The 17,620-nt window shown below is 36.2% G+C and overlaps 1 pseudogene; it reads left to right on the forward strand.

Annotated features, from left to right (window-relative positions):
- Window positions 1-14,696, forward strand: part of LOC122134177 — a 20,832-nt pseudogene extending 6,136 nt beyond the window's left edge.
- Window positions 14,697-17,620: the final 2,924 nt, after the last annotated feature.

Below are 17,620 nucleotides of genomic sequence, written 5' to 3' on the forward strand. Positions count from 1 at the left end.
ATTTCCAGATTGACTAATCCAGGAGACCTTGACTAATCCACGAACAGAGGAAGGTTTTAACATTAAATGCATTTGCATCAATTGCTTTAGTTGTCGGTTGGCTGAGTGTAATTCAGGACAAAGATACAAATATGTGACCCTGGACCACAAAACTAGTCTTAAGTCGCTGGGGTTTATTTTTAGCAATAGCCAAAAAAACATTGTATGGGTCAAAATTATTTATATTTTCTTTTATGCCAAAAATTATTAGGATATCAAGTAAAGATTATGCTCCATGAAGATATTTTGTAAATATATCAAAACTTAATTTTTGATTAGTAATATGCATAGCTAAGAATTCATTTGGACAAATTTAAAGGTGATTTTTCTTTTTTTACACCCTCCGATTCCAGATTTTCAAATAGTTTTTTTTTTTTTTTTTGCAGCCTCAGATTCCAGAACCATACATCAATGGAAAGCTTATTTTTTATTCAGTTTTCAGATGATGTATAAATCTCAATTTGAGAAATTGACCCTATGACTGGTTTTGTGGTCTAGGGTCGCATATAGTCTTTGCATTTTTCAGTGAGTGAACTTGTTGTAATTTAGACATTTTGTGTTCCTTAAAGTGGCTGTGTTTTATCCACAGGTTGACATAGGTTTACTGAAACTGATATTTTGCCAGTCATTAGAAGACACCGAAGTCATGGATAAATTGTCAGTGTCCTTTTCTCAGCTTTGCTTGTTTCAGGGTATCAAGTGAAAACTTTGGAATTGGGTTGTTCAGGGGAATTTTCAGTGGAGATAAGTAGAATTCCATCTGATCAGGCTGAATCAAACTTAAACTGACACTAATTCTAAACTGTAGAAGTTCTCTGTCGTGCTGATTCTGTCTGTTAGCTTAGCTATGTTTCTACTTTGCTTACATTTTGTTTGGTTAGCATTAAACAGTGTGCAGTGGGGGTCGGTTATGTTATTATTATTTTGTTGTGGTATTCTAGCACATTTAATGCCTTTTCGGAAAAAGTTGGACAGTGGATATGGCAGATTGTCTTGACTTTGGAGGTTTTTGCACCAAAGTTGGCTCTGGTTTCAGACTTCGACTATGTTCAGACATAGTGGTTTCCGCTGCAATGGGAGATCTGTAATTAGACAGTTTTAGACCACAGATCGTCTTTCAGCTCCTGGTTTCTATTAATTAATTAATGCCAGATCTTTCTACACATGAATTCATAAATGTTGTATGTTTGTAATGGCTTTGGATTGTAACTATTGGAAAAATCCAGAAAGTTCAGTTTCTTATTTAGTGAGTAAGTAATTTGTGGTTTAATTCCCTCTAGGTTCAACAAGGTGATAGATACAATAATGACTGCGGCCATGTATTATTGGTTTATCTTAAAGGAATAATTTTACCCAAAAAACAACAATTTGCTGAAAATGTATTTACACCTCAGCATCCAAGATGATAGATGAGTTTGTTCTTTATCAGTATAGATTACAGCAATTGCCACCAATGGATCCCTCGCAGTGAATGGGTGCCGTCAGAATAAAGTCCAAACTGATGGACTCTGAGTGGTGTGGATTGATTGTGGATATTATTGTGCTGTTTTTATCAGCTGTTTGACTCTCATTCTGACGGCCCATTGCAACAGAGTGTCATTGATGAAACACAAGTGATTGCTAATGTTACATTTGAAGAACACAACCACTGCATTTTGGCTATTTGCTGTTTAGGAGTAACTAATGGGACAGTTTTGTACCTTAGGGTACCGCACAAGTGACAGCTTTGTACTTTTTTTCTAAAAAACAGCAGTCAAAGAAATAGATTTTATTTTAAAATGTTATTTGGCCTAACTTTGTGAAGTCCAAGACTGTAAAGATAGACCCTACTAAAGCTAAAAAAACTAATAGATCCTATTTCAGTATCGTTATGTAAAGTTGCCAAACAAGTGGTAATAGAGCCTAGCATGAAATGCTTGCATGACGAGATGTGCTCAGGAGCAGCGGCGGGCCGGTGTGATCCGTCAGGTCTATTATCCAGAACAAGCCAACAAAGGAACTTTTAACACCAAAACACATTATTCTGAATGTAGCTGCAGGTAGCTAGTGGTTATCAGTTCAAGCAAAATCTCTTAATGAAGATTGAATAAAGAGAGAACAATAGTTCTGTAAAAATGAAGTGCTAATGCTATTGAAATTCAATCATTTTGCATGCAAATGCTCTACCATTGTAAGAAAATTTTGTTTTAAAAGATGTTTGTATTCTCCACAGGAGTTTTTCAGATCATGCGAAGGAAGCCTCTGGGTGCTGATGGAAGGCGTTAAGGCCTGTTATGAGCGCGCTCAACGAATTACACCTCATTGACTGTAGCGCATTAGTAAGATATACGTTTAATTGCGACTTTACCTGGTGTCTGTGTTATGATGGGGCGACCTTTTGGTTTGGTTTTTGTGAAACTCCATAATTCTACTTTGTGTTCAGTTTTTTTTAAGAGGTTGAGACTTTATGTGCTGTACCGTTGCAGCTACCGAAAAAAATAGCCTGCCAAGAAATGACAACAGTCTATTGTTCTTCCCCTGCTGATAGTTACTATAATGGTTGAATATGTGCGTATGACACTGGTTAGTGGTAACTGGTATATTGTATGCCTGTAGGCTATTTTGGCTCCGGTCATTTGAGGTTTGCGATGTAGATGTTGAAACAGAATAGCATTACTTATTGTGTGGTGTCTACAGTGTAAATATGCTAAAGGAAGCAATATGTTCAAGGAAACACAAGTGGACACTGCATGGGCCGCATATTATTTTTGACTTTTTTTTTCTTTTTTTTTTACCAGAAGTCTTTTCTGTCATCAAGGCTGCATTATTTTGATCAAAAATAAAGTAAAAAACAGCAATACTGTGAAAATAATTAATACAATTCAAAACTGAACTAGTTATATCTTTAATATATTTTAGGATTGTAATTTATTCCGGTGATTGCACCAGCTGTACTTTTCAGCATCATTGACTCCAGTACTTCAAAGTGTACACATGATTCTTCAGAAAAATCATTCTAATACTGATGATTTGCTGCTCAAGAAACATGTATTATGATTAGAAAAACAGTTCGGGCTGCTGTAATATTTTTTTGTGGCAAAATATGATGAAATTCTTTTTTTTAAAATAGGACCTCTTCTTCTGAAAGAGCGAAAAGAGAAAGTTCAAAAGCAACAGCATTTTGTAGTGCAAATAGGAAATCTTCTGTAGCATTCTGTCAGTTTATGGTATTTAAATGCATCCTTGCTTGAATTAAAAGTATTAATTCCTGTCAAACCTCAAAGTATTTCAAAAAGAAGCGTTAATAAGGCCAGTCACAGGGGTTTGAAGTCACTGTGCTTTAGATGTTTGAAGGTGGACACTGATGCTTAAAACCTTTCAGAAAAAGCTGCATCTGTAAAATCAGAGGTCAGGTAAAACCTGAAAACCCAGTTCAGACAACGTAAGCAAACTATACTGTTTTGAAAAATATGTAGTTTTGGCACATCACATAGAAGGAACGTGTATGATCAGGTCTCAGATGAAACACGAAACCAGCCTGTGTTATTTAAGCGCTTCCTTTAAAATATACCGGCAAACCCACTAAAACACGGGTATATAGTAAATATATAGAAGGTTCTTTGCATCTGGACGATTGTAGGTAAACAAAACAGTCAGTTAATCGTCACTGGGGGCTTTTTTCGGCCAGTGTGGCGTTTGTCTCTTGTGTAACAGTGGCCATGTGTCAGGTATGAAACAGACGATGAGGATGATGGTCAGGTCATGGGAGTTGGTCAGACGCTCTGGTAACGACACAGTAGCAATCACCAGCTAGTGCAGTGCCGACCACATAATGAGCGCCTGTTGTCTCTCAGCTAGCAAAGCGCCGGACGGAGTACTCCGAGGATCCATACAGACACCCACTGCTCTCAATACAGGCTGTTCTTTGTGGAAGACTTTAACAAATCACTGAGAATCCCTCTGTTATACAATTTCAAATCAGTGATATGATCAGCTGTGTTTGCTGTGATCCAGGTCGATCCACGGGGTGGCACGGTTCTTTGGAAGAAACAGTTTCTCACGATAAATCTGACTTGCATCTCAGGTTTTGTTTTTGTTTTTTTGGCAATTATAGTTATAGTTTTGAGACACAAATGTTAGTGATGTTAGAACTCCCCCCCCCCCCCCCACCCAACCGCCCCCGCATTGATTTTGTGCATAGAGGCTGACACACAGTTAACTGGAATTAACAACCGAAATTGAAGTAGGCCCGTAAAAGGGTTAAGGTTATGATACTCAAGCATCTCAGAGATGGATTTGCTGGAAATAGTGCTACACACACACTCCATCTTGCTTTAATGTGAACTGGGGGAATGCAAACATATGCCTCTTCATATTTTATAAGAGCTTATCAACAAAAAGAGAAGCTTTAAGGGCTTCCTGCCCTTTCCATCCAAATAAGTATTAGTTCAAACTGTTGACAAAAAAAAAAACTTAAGACACAAAATAGTCGTATTGCAATTAAATGTTAAAATAAGTTTACTTTTTTATTATAATGGCATACAGTTGCATCTTAAATAATATTTTCATTTATATTTGCATTTTATTTATGGAATTAAGAATTCCAGTTTTTTTAAAGTGACAATCAGGCATCCAAAACATATACATTAAAATAGATGGAAAAAAACTGTTTCTTTGTTTTATTTTATGAAAACCATGCCTTATATTTGATATACTGTATATTTTGTATTGGTAATATATATATATATATAGTATATATATAATATATATATAATATATATATATATATATATATATATATATCTATGTATGCTAGAATGTCTATATTTTTTACAAAGAATTTTTTATTGTTTTAAAATAATTTTTTTGTAATTCAACCAGAAAGTAACAATTCATCAAGTGTGATAAAACTCTTATATTGTAGTTATTTACAATACACAATACTCTACTTTATCTCAATTGCATCTTGACTGCCCTTTGACCTGTGAGATCATTACACGATTGTGTGATCTGTCTGTGTTCGTTTTTATCACCATATTGCATGTACTTTTCGGGCCTCAAAGAAAACGCGATTGCATGTTAACTGTCACACAATAGTGTTTGTACGGAAGTGGGTCGGTGCGCCGAGACCGTGCCGTTGTGATAGAGGGGGACAGTGAAAGCAGCAGTCTGAGAGAGAGAGAGCGATCCCAGTGGTGTGTGGCGTTCTGCAGGCCCGGATGTATGGAGGTTGTGGTTGGGGGCTGTCTGTCCCCTCTCCTCCCTCCGCCAGTGCTTATGTAAAGGAACAGCAACTAGCCGGGGCAAGCAGGAGCTATTTGATAGCACAGGCACTTGCAGAGCATCATCGTGGTGGAGGGCGTCACGTGTGTGTGCGCGCCACCGAAAACAAAGGGAGTATCCCCGGCAATGCGCGTAAACAAAGGAAGGTCAGAAAGAGCAGGTGAGGCACAGGAAAGGGCCTGTGTGTGTGTGTGTGTGTGTGGTTTAACATTATACAGAACCTCATAAGTGCTTGAAGTGAATAAACATTCACTGATATACAGTGGTGCGCTCTCTCTACTACAATTCGTGCTATCGCTCTCTCTTCCTTCTCTCGCTCGTCCTTTTTTCTTGCCTTTGTCTACATAGATACACAAACAAAAAACACACACAGTGCAGTTGATAAAAATAGCAACAGATTATGGAATAACATGTTTAGGCATTCGGGTTTCTGTTTGGGAGTGTTTGCCAGGATTTCGATTAAAACTAGAACAGCAACTGCTCAAAACTCTGAAAACCAGCAAATAGCTGATTATTAAACCTCATGCCATTATATTAAATGACAGCTTTTTAATATGAATTTACAACACAGACAGATATCCTGTGTGGCATGTATGCTTTACTTCAATCTAAATGATTTTTCAAAGTTGTAAAATAAAAGCACAAAAGAAGTAATAACTTTAAGTATAAAAACTTATTGAACGTAAGTTTTCACAAGAACATACCTTGTACTTAGGTCTTTTCTACTTAGAATTTCACATTTAATTGAGTGTTGCTTGTGCGATTCTTTGTAATTATTTTGTGAAATTTACTAGGCAATTTATGTTTGAAAATTATATTCTATACATAATTCTGTAAGTGTAGGTTACATTGAGGTTAAGGTCTACAATCATAATTTTTTTATTTTAATTGTTTTACTTTTTTTCCCCTCTGGTCTCTTTGATTATAAGTATTATTTCCAAGCAAACATTTTTATTTTGTGAAGATATAGTTTAAACATTTTTTTAACAGTGATCATGAGGTGGAATCATTACAGATTTGGTTATAATTTTCAATTATATCAAAACTAAAGACTAAATTAATTAAACACTGGCAAAGGAACATTCAACAGTTATTAATTGTCATTTGTATTCTTAAATTCTATTTTAATTCATTTCCAATACGCAACAACTTAACTTTTTTTTTGTTAATTTTCAATTAGCTTGGGCATTTTCATGCGGCATGCCTTGCATAGCACCTACAAGAAACAGAAAGTGCAATTAAATCGTTGCAACAAAGTGAAAAGCAACACTCTGAGTATATGTACGTATGCATTGCATGAGCAGTAAACTGAAACCTGATTCTGGGGCATAAGCGAGACCCAGTGGTCTGACCCAAGTGGTACTGTCAAATTTGCCTTTTTTAGTTTCATTTCATGCCTGCAGACCCAGATGCAGGGATCTGCACAGACTCAGACTCGAAAATGCAGAGTGTGTGGGGTGTATGCCAGAATGAGTTGCATGAAAGTTAAAGCAAACATTTATTAATATTTGTTTTTAAAAGAATGTACAAGCCAGACCCAATGCAGATTAGAAAATTGAGAAGTCTTAGACAAAATTCAAAAGTTTTCCATTCTTTTCAGACTGTTGACAGTTTCAAACAACAGTAAAATCTGTAACTTTAAAAGTTGTGTGGATTAGAAGAGGTTTTGTATATAACAGGAGAAATGCAAGCTCCAAATAGCTTTTCTCAGTCAAATTCAGTGATCTAGCACCGATACCCGCAGCTGAAAAGAGCCACTGCCACTCAATAGGACATGTGAAACGTGTTCAAACATTCCCATATAAAAAAAGTGTTCAGCGTGTAAACTGGATTTACTGTTTTTGGAATGGCTCCAGGGACAATTTCCCTGCTTTCTGGTCTAGAATCCACACTCGTGTTCCTAAAACCGGTGTACAAAGCACCCACCGAGAACAATCTGGCTTAGTTATCTTATCGTTATATAGCTTATATCTTATCTTATCTGTGGTACTGAACATTCTCCAGAGCTCGGGAAAAACCAGGATGATAAATCGGATTAACAGCGTGAGAGATGTTATTTTCAGCATAAGAGCAACCAAGGGAGATTAAATTTAAAAACATGTAAATAACACACAAAATTCAAATACCTATTAGAAAAATTAGATAATTGTATCTCGAAATCTGATTGGTTAAGCCAATATATTATTGTGTGCAATTTTTTATGGTAACAGTTTTTTAAAGTATAAAATTACTATATAACATATAATTTAAATTGTGTGTGTGTGTATGTATGTATGTATATATATATTTTTAAATTGTGTTATATATATATATATATATATATATATATATATAAATAGTTTTTTTGTTTGTATATATTATTTATTATATTTTTATACTTTTGTTTAAACAAAATGAAAAGGATTTTGGTTTTAGTTTAGCTTTACTGTGATGAAGTTCAATATATCTTGATTAGTTCTTAGTCATGTAATGTTTTAGTTGCCGTGCCGTTTTTTGTTCTTCCTAAATCAACCAGTGGAATTTGTTTGGATTGTTCTTCTTCAACCTTTGTGTCAACACTGATCCTGCGTACAGCATTTAATACGTGCAAAACGCCACAAGAAGGAGGTGGGGACTCGCAGCACATCTTGTCAATACTGTACGTATCCTTGATGGCAGATAGACAGCCTGTCCTGTACTTTTTGTCACACAAACACCTCCTCAGCCCGTCCGATGCTGGTAAAGAGCTCTTTTTATGCTCGCATGAGATGTATAGTATGAGTCACTGTTTTTTTTTTTTGAGTGCTCTGCTCACATTGAGAGAAAGGTAGCTTTTTGGTTGATTCTCAGAGATCGCTGTATTGTAGTTAGGGAGGAGGAATTAAAATTCAATGAGGTTTTAATACAGCTGAGCAGACATCTGCCCTCTGGAGGTCAACATTGGAAGTGCATTGTTCGGTGAAATGTAGGTCCAGTATATAGGGATGCATCAGGTGTATTTAAGCTTTATGAATCCGCTCATGCCAAAGATGTGTTTGATACAGAAGAAGTGTCTGCAGCTGGACAATCAGAAGTTGTTGTCATTCAGTGTCTCCATTATGAGTGGAGATCTAGTGCTGGATTTTGTGGTTTGTAATGTTTTGCTGACCGGTTGTTATCAGTTTTTAAAAGCAACACGTGTTCAAAATGATGACAGTGAGTTCGCAGGGCAGTGTTTCTGTTCCAGTCTGTTGTTTTTTTTTTCCATGCATCGCTGTCTGTTCTAATGAAAACCACAAAAACAAAATGTAAAGAAATGGGTCTCTGCTCCTGATATAAAATATATACAATGTTCTGTTAGGTCAGATTAGAACCTGGACTCACCACATTTAAAAAAAAAAAAAAATAAATTATAGAAAACATTCACCCAAGGTTTTATTTAAGATAATAAGGTAAATTGTAATTGATTATTTAATGGCAAAAATTTTATATATTTATTGCACTAAATATAATTTTGATTTTTGTCTAAATATATTTTTAAATTAAGTCTCTTATGTGCACCAAGGCTTTTTTTTAATCAAAAAAAAATTAATTTTAAAAAAGTGATATCTGAAATATTATTGCAATTTACAATAATCGTAAAAATATTTTAAAATAATATTATTTATTTTAAATATTATTTTATTCTGTTTATTTACTCTATTTTAATCAATGGTTTTAACATTGATTTATTCCTGAGATGGTTAGGTTGAATTTTCAGCATCATTACTCCAGTCTTCAGTGTCACATGATCTTCAGAAATCATTCTATATACTGATTTGATGCTCTTAAAACACTTTTTTTTTTTTTGGATTATTAATGCTGAAAACTATGCCGTGATACATTTTCAGGATTCTTTGATGAACAGAAAAATCAGTATAAAACAGCATTTATTTGAAAATATAAATCTTTTGTAACTTTATAAATGTCTCTACTGTCACTTTTGGTCAGTTTAATGCATCCTTGTTGAATAAAAGTATTCTTTCATAAATATTATTACTTGACTAAAATGTGGAAGAATGTAATGACCTGATCATTAGTCCATAATCATAGTATATTAAACTTCACATCTGAAAAGAAATGCTTCAATATCAATATCACATATAAATTAAAAGCAAGAGATCTCCACATAAACCCATTTTCATTTTATTATTATTTAATTATGTTTTTGGGTGGGGGGAGGTCGTTACAGATTGTCACAAGCTTGTGGGATGAGTCTATATTAGTCTCCGTTAGTGCTGATAGCACTAGTATATCACATGATTGTCACAGAGTGTTGGGCTAATATTCTGCCTTTCTGCAGGGAAGTAAGAGTAAGACATGGGCTTGTTATCTAACATAACCTCAGCTGCATACTTGCTGGAGGGATGCTTTTAGGGGTTCTTTCAGGTTCTGTGAATATATCTGATACAGCAACAGGTATATCTAGAGCTTCAAAGGAGCATTGTTAGATCAAATAAGAGCGGTGGCTGTTTATTGATCGTTGTTGCCCATTTTTTTAATAAAAAAAGTCTGATATGATGAAATTAAACGGTCCCATTTGAGACACAATGAAGCGATTTTTTGAATGTGCTTTTTAGCTTAAGAGATTCTTGGTGCGTTGTAGTTGTGTTTGGGGTCAGTAAGATATTTTTATTTATTTATTTATTTTATTTTATTTTTTTTTTGTCAGTAAATAAAAATACGATTATTTAAAATAAATGTGAAATTGTGAAATGTGAAAGGGTTTCCAAAAAAGAAGAAAAAAGCTAATTATTTTACAATTTTGTAAAAGACAAAAAAACCCTTCCCAAACCTTTGAATGATTGTATAATGAACACTTTCATATATATATAATATATATATATATATATATATATATATATATATATATATATATTTATATGTATATATATATATATATATAGATAATATTATAATATCTTATATATATATATATATACACAGTGGTGTCAAAAAAGTGTTGGCCCACTTCCTGAGTTCTTATTTTTTTGCATGTTTGTCACACATGTTTCAGATCATCAAACAAATTTAAATATTAGTCAAAGATAATACAAGTAAACCACAACATGGAGTTTTTAAATGAAGGCTTTTATTATTAAGGGAAAACAAAATCCAAAAAACTACATGGCCCTGTGTGAAAAAGTGTTTGCCCCCCTGTTAAAACTGTGGGTTTATCACACCTGAGTTCAATTTCTCTAGCCACACCCAGGCCTGATTACTGCCACACCTGTTCGCAATCAAGAAATCCTCTTAAATAGGACCTGCCTGACAAAGTGAAGTAGATAAAAAGATCCTCAAAAGCTAGACAATCATGCCGTGATCCCAAAGAAATTAAGAAACAAATGAGAAAGAAAGTAATTGAGATCTATCAGTCTGGAAAAGGTTATAAAGCCATTTCTAAAGCTTTGGGACTCCAGCGAAGCACAGTGGAGAGCCATTATTCACAAATGGCAAAAAACATGGAACAGTGGAGAACCTTCCCAGGAGTGGCCGGCTGACCAAATTACCCCAACAGCACAGCGACGACGCATCCAAGAGGTCACAAAAAGACCCCACAACAACATCCAAAGAACTGCACTTTGCCTCAGTTAAGGTCAGTGTTCATGACTCCACCATAAGAAAGAGACTGGGCAAAAATGGTCTGCATGGCAGAATTCCAAGACAAAAACCGCTGCTGAGCAAAAAGAACATGAAGGCTCGTCTCATTTTTGCCAGAAAACATCTTGATGATCCCCAAGACTTTTGGGAAAATACTCTTTGGACTGACGAGACAAAAGTTGAACTTTTTGGAAGGTGTGTGTCCCATTACATTTGGCGGTCAAAGTCACACCGCATTTCATAAAAAGAACATCATACCAACAGTAAAATATGGTGGTGGTAGTGTGATGGTCTGGGGCTGGTTTTGCTGCTTCAGGACCTGGAAGACTTGCTGTGATAAATTGGAACCATGAATTCTGCTGTTTACCAAAAAATCCTGAAGGAGAAATGTCCGGCCATCTGTTCGTGACCTCAAGCTGAAGCGAACTTTGGGTTCTGCAGCAGGACAATGATCCAAAAAACACACCAGCAAGTCCACCTCTGAATGGCTGAAGAAAAACAAAATGAAGACGCTTTGGAGTGGCCTAGTCAAAGTCCTGACCTGAATCATATTGAGATGCTGTGGCATGAGCTTAAAAAGGCGGTTTATGCTCGAAAAAAACCCTCCAATGTGGCTGAATTAAAAACAATTCTGAGTAGAATGAGTGGACCAAAATTCCTCCACAGCGCTGTAACAGACTCAGTGTGCAAGTTATCACAAAACACTTGATTGAATGCGTTGCTGCTGAGGGTGGCCCATCCAGTTATTAGGTTTGGGGGGCAAACACTTTTTCACACAGGCCATGTAGTTTTTGGAGTTTTTGTTTTTCACTTAATAATAAAAACCTTAATTAAAAACTGCATGTTGTGTTTCACTTGTGTTATCTTTTACTAATATTTAAAATCGTTTGATGATCTGAAACATTAAAGTGGTGACAAAAATATGAACTCAGGAAGGAGGCCAACAATTTTTCACACCACTGTATATACACCACACTTGCTTGCTTTTTCTTCATGCTCTTCTTTATTTTTGTCTTTACAGCATATTTCTTGAACCGGATTGATGCAGTGAGACAAAGTGACTATACTCCAACAGACCAGGTAGTTTTCAGCTTTTTCTAGATGAGAAACTTCATACGAGACAGTTATTTTCCAAAAACTGTTCTTTTCCCTGACACACTTTCACTCATAATCGTTCTTCTTTCAGGACTTGCTTCGCTGCAGAGTGTTAACATCAGGGATTTTTGAGACGCGATTTCAAGTTGACAAAGTCAACTTTCAGTGAGTCCACTATTTACTGCAGTTGAGTTGCTGTGTTTGTAAGGGGCCGTGTCATTGTCTTCATATGTCCACTAGAGGGACACATTTGATATCCTTCTACAGCCTCATGTCTCTGTTCTTCTCTTTCAGTATGTTTGATGTGGGAGGTCAGAGAGATGAAAGGAAAAAATGGATTCAAGTGTTTTAATGGTAAATTGAGTTTGTGAATGAATCCTTGTGAGGACACATGCATGTTAAACAAGTTTTGATGTGTGGCCTTTAACAGTTTCATCTCATATACTTTAAAGTGATAGTTCACCCAAAAATGAGATTAGTGTCATCATTTACTCAGCCTCATGTCATTCCAAACCTGTATGAGTTTCTTCTGCTGAACACAAAAGAAGATATTTTGAAGAATGTGAGTAACTCAACAGTTACCGGTAGCCATTGACTTCAATAGTATCTTTTTCCATTGCAATAGAAGTCAATGGTTACCGTCAACTGTTTGGCTACCAACATTCTTCAGAATATCTTATTTTGTGAAGAAGAAAAAACAACAACATTAGGGTGAATACGGATTTTTTGGGTAAACTGTCCCTTTAATTAACATATCAGAAACACACACAGTGATTCTACCAATGTGGTGCTGATTTGCAGACGTCACAGCGATCATCTTTGTGGTAGCAAGCAGCAGCTATAACATGGTCTTGAGGGAAGACAACAACACGAACAGGCTACGGGAAGCACTTGCTCTTTTTCGCAGTATCTGGAACAACAGGTGATGCCTTTATTTTCTTCTTTATAGCATATAACTTGTTCTTGAGTGTAAGCGCAAGCTTTACTGACGCCTGTCTCTGTCGTGTCTTTATTTCATCTTTTCACAGATGGTTGCGGACAATTTCTGTCATATTGTTCCTAAACAAACAAGACATGCTGGCAGAGAAAGTATTAGCTGGGAAATCCAAAATTGAAGATTATTTCCCTGAATATGGCTTCATACACTTTGCCTGATAAAGGTTAGGCTTTTCACCCAGACACACACCGATCAAGACCCGGAAATACTCAAATACTGTAGTCCTAAAGTTTTAGTAGTTAGTTGATAAATAATTGACAAGATCTTTTTTTTCTGCTAAAGGAAATATGAGAGTTCTGTCATTAAAAAAAAGTGCACAAGCTCAATAAATGTGTCATAAAAAGTGACTTGTGCAGTGTATCTGTGTGAGTTATTGAGTTGAACCGGAGATTCAGATTGGTCAAATCCAAGATCATTTTGTTTTTTTTGAACTGGATTCATGTGCAGGTCAGTGTATGTTAATCTGTCAAGCCTTTTCTATCTTTCAGTAACTCCTGAACCCGGTGAAGACCCCAGAGTGACAAGAGCCAAGTATTTCATTCGGGACGAGTTTTTTGGTTAGTATTGTTTGAAACACACAGATTAAACACAGCAACTATTGCAGTCAGGTTGTAGACTGCTTCATTTAGTTGTGATTTTCCTTTTCTCTTATGAAATGGAGGAAAAACACTGTTGATGAGTAATTTGTCGAACAGATATTGACCCAATAATTGATTTTTCCCAACATTTTGACCAATATTTACTCTCTGTTTAAATAAGTAAACCAATAAGTTGGCGCCATCCTGTGGCTCTCTAAAAAATAAATATTTACCATATACTTCAGGTTTTCAGCACTTGAAGGGATAGTTCCCCAAAAATGTAAAAATTCTGTCATTAATTACTCACCCTCATGTCGTTCCAAACCCGTAAGAAAATTTTGTTCATCTTCAGAAACACAATTAAGATATTGTTGATGAAATCCGAGAGCTTTCTGACGCTGCATAGAGAGTAAAGGAACTACCACGTTCAAGGCCTAGAAAGGTAGTAAGGACATCGTTAAAATAGTCCAAGTGACATCAGTGGATTTTATGAAGCTATGAGAATACTTTTTGTGCGCAAAGAAAACAAAAATAACGACTTTATTCAACAATTCTTCTCTTCCTGGTCAGTCTCTGCTGCCATTCATGCAGCGTACCATGACACATTATTTTGGGATTTATTAATCACAATGATTACTTTCAATCACAGTATATATTTAATTTTAAGTAAATCAGCAAAGACTGACAAAGATTGTTGTCGTGCTGTTATTTCATGTACTTTTTTTTTATTTTTTATCTCATTACACTCAATTCAGACTTTAAAGACGGTGGAATTTGGCTGTATAGGGACACTGTAATTTAAACCTTGTTTAGCCTTAAAAACGAATCAATGTAAGATATATATTTATGTTTCTAAATGAATTTTAACTACAAAAAGTATGTGATTAATCATCAGAAAAATGGTTGTAATCATTTGAATCCCTTGAAATTCTTTTTGTAGAGGATCAGTACAGAAAGCGGAGACGGCCGTCACTACTGTTAACCCCCATTTCAACATGTGCAGGTGGACACGGAAAAACATCCGCCGGGTCTTCAACGACTGCCGAGACATCATCCAGAGAATGCACCTGCGGCAGTACGAACTCTTGTTATCTTACTTCAGCTCTTTATGAACGTGTCTCCAAACTCCCCCTGCCTCATAACTCACGAGGCCAAAACCGCAGACGAATAATACTACTGACGGTTTGGCGCACCATCCTTCGGTTTTTAGGAGTTTTATTTTAACTCATGATTCGGGGACAAAGAGGCTTGCTGACCCCCCCCACCCCCCCCCCCCCCAATGTTTTTATTTGGATCGCCTTTATTGTTTGCCATTCCATGAAGCCTCTGGCTACCTCCTTATTTTTTATTCAAATAAAAATGATATCATCGTGTATATATGTATACGTTGCTGGCGCCTGCCAGATTATGAAGATCGCATCACCTTGTGACCTCCAGGAATCCTAGTCCCCGCACCTCGAACCTTGATCTTCTGGCCTACAGGGCTCTCTGCTGCTCTTTCTCTTTCCGAACACTGTGAAGATCGCCCGCGGACAGAATGGGGACGAGGAGGCGGACAGTCGGGGGTTTGTCGAACACTGGGAAAGCGAAGTGAAGTAATGCACTTTTCCATCAGGTTTTGACTGACGTTGTTTCTTTACAAAGATGGACACACAATGTAGCATCACATCATGAATTTCTGTCCCACTTAAGGCTGTGGATAGGTCAGAGGATGGTGGGAGTGACCACGCCCTTTTTATGTGAAAGAGGTGGAGTCTTTGAAATGAGGAGGAGGGCTCTGTCAAGAGTTGAGGGAGGAGGAGGGGCTACGGGAACATTGCTGAAAGCCTCGGTTTGGTTTTGGGAACATGATGGCGAAACATCTGCGAAAAGAAACGCCCTGTTTTTTTTTATTTTAGTTTCTTAACTTGTACAGACTGTGCAAGGGTGATTTTTTTTTTTTTCTTTCCTGTACAGACTATAAAATGTTATATTATTTTGTACAACTTTATTGAAAGAGAGTAAAAAATCTACTTGTAGATCTTTGTGCCTTGATTATGGCTGTACCTGTAAATGAAGCTGATTACATATGTTTTTGACTGCGCTGTACAGCTTGATGTCACCCCCGTCAGCCAGAAGGGACTGTGGATGGGGACCTACTCTGTAGAGTTAGTTTTCTTTTTTTGGTTATTTGTTTGTTTTTCTGCTTTGTTTATATAAAAAGAGAAAAAGTTCTTTATAAAAAAAAATATAGGGAAGAAAAATCTTAACCTTATACATTATGCAAATTGACCCCCTTACCTGCGGTTATGATCAGACGAAACAGCACCATGCCTTTCTTCTCATTTTTGTTTTCCATTTAATTTCAATTCTCAGCTTTAAAAACAGAAAAAAAAATTGAAGTGTCCAAAATCACAACCTGGTGTTGTTTTCAAAGACCTTTTTGGATATGAAGTATGACTGAGAAATATACCCATGTTTGTGTCTGTGAGTGCGTGTGTGTTCACGTACAGGAGACAAACATTGAGCCACAGAGATGCATGACATTTGTGTGTGTGTGTGTGAGTGTGCGTGCGCGCCTGTGTGTGTGTGTGTGTGGTGGTGTGTGTGCAAGAGTGGCATTGTGTGCACTCTTTTAATAAATGTGCGTACATGTAAATTTTTATAGGTCTATATAAATATATATGTACCATTCTACATGTTTAATTATGTGTGTGTTGGCGTATACATACTTTGTATGTGTATACAGTGAAGATGTGTACTTACCACACATAGGTAAGCATGTCTAGAGTGAAATGAATAAATGAGAGTGCAATATTGAAAGCAACTGTGCGTGTCCGACGATTTTCACCATACACCATACAGACTGAAAGTCATTTCTTTAATGTTATGTGATATCAGTTTATAATTGGACAGAAGTCTGATTTATAATACACGCATCCAAATATACTCTTCTTTTGTAAAGCAGAACTTCTAGATGTTTTTATATTTATTCAAGGTTTTTTTTTTTCTTTTATCTGCTGAACACCCTTGGCAGTCCTAATTTGTTTTGCTTTTACCAAAACATTTCAAACCATGTGATCCACCAAAACAATACAAATTATGTTACACATGCAAATTTTTGTTGACACAAAATTTGTATTTGTATTTAAAGTTCAAACACGTATATTTACTATATATTAGTATTACTCCAGTAAATCGCAAAACTTTTTAAATCTGTAAATACTATGTGCTTAAAGTCATGTTGCACAAGAAATACTTTTTAAAAATAAACCTTCTAAAGTCATTAAATAGATTTTGTGTGTTAGATTTTTTAATTTTTTGTTTCCACCTTTTTCAATATCAAGCAGCAAAGTGTGCGGTTCTGTACAGTTATAAATAGCTGGACGCGAATGAAACTGAAAGCCAGACCCATAGAATTTACAAATGGCCACACCCATTTTTACGGGAAGAAAAAAGGTGGATATACTTTAATTTTTTCTTGACTGTGTCCAAAAAATCCAGAGTGCTGTGTGATTTGAATTAGAGCATTAACCATAATTACTGTTAAGGGGTTGAAATTAATTTATTAACATCCGTGTTTCTCAAAAGCCAGCCAAAGGTAAAAGAGTGAGGCTACCAGAGAAGAGGTGACTCTAGAAAAAGCAGCTCCACAAAAGAAGGAATAAAGAAAAAAAACAATAAGCGCAATAAACAAATTTATTGAAATCATTGGTGGTCTTCTGTTCCCTTTCATAGGTCACTTCGATGCTGCGGTGACGTCACCGTATGGGAACACCTTTCGGTGTGACGAATGTCTGAAGCCCTATACCATCCAGCCAATCTTACTGGCCAAATAGCGCTTGGCACCGCCCTACACATGCGTATGCATAGTATACCTGATGCCGTGCGCTATTTCGCTCAGATTTCATTTCCTTCAGGAAAGCGAATCATCTGTGCCCTAAGGAAACCATCTCGCGTTCTTAATGGTTATTTCTTCGAGCAGTGTTAACTCCTCTCTTTGCGGACGTGATGAGTTTTCAGAAGTGTAAGGAACCGTGTACCAGGTTCATCACGGGGGGAGGACACTCAT

This window comes from Cyprinus carpio, chromosome A24 (genome assembly GCF_018340385.1).
Source record: "Cyprinus carpio isolate SPL01 chromosome A24, ASM1834038v1, whole genome shotgun sequence".
In the NCBI taxonomy this organism is placed as follows: domain Eukaryota; kingdom Metazoa; phylum Chordata; class Actinopteri; order Cypriniformes; family Cyprinidae; genus Cyprinus; species Cyprinus carpio.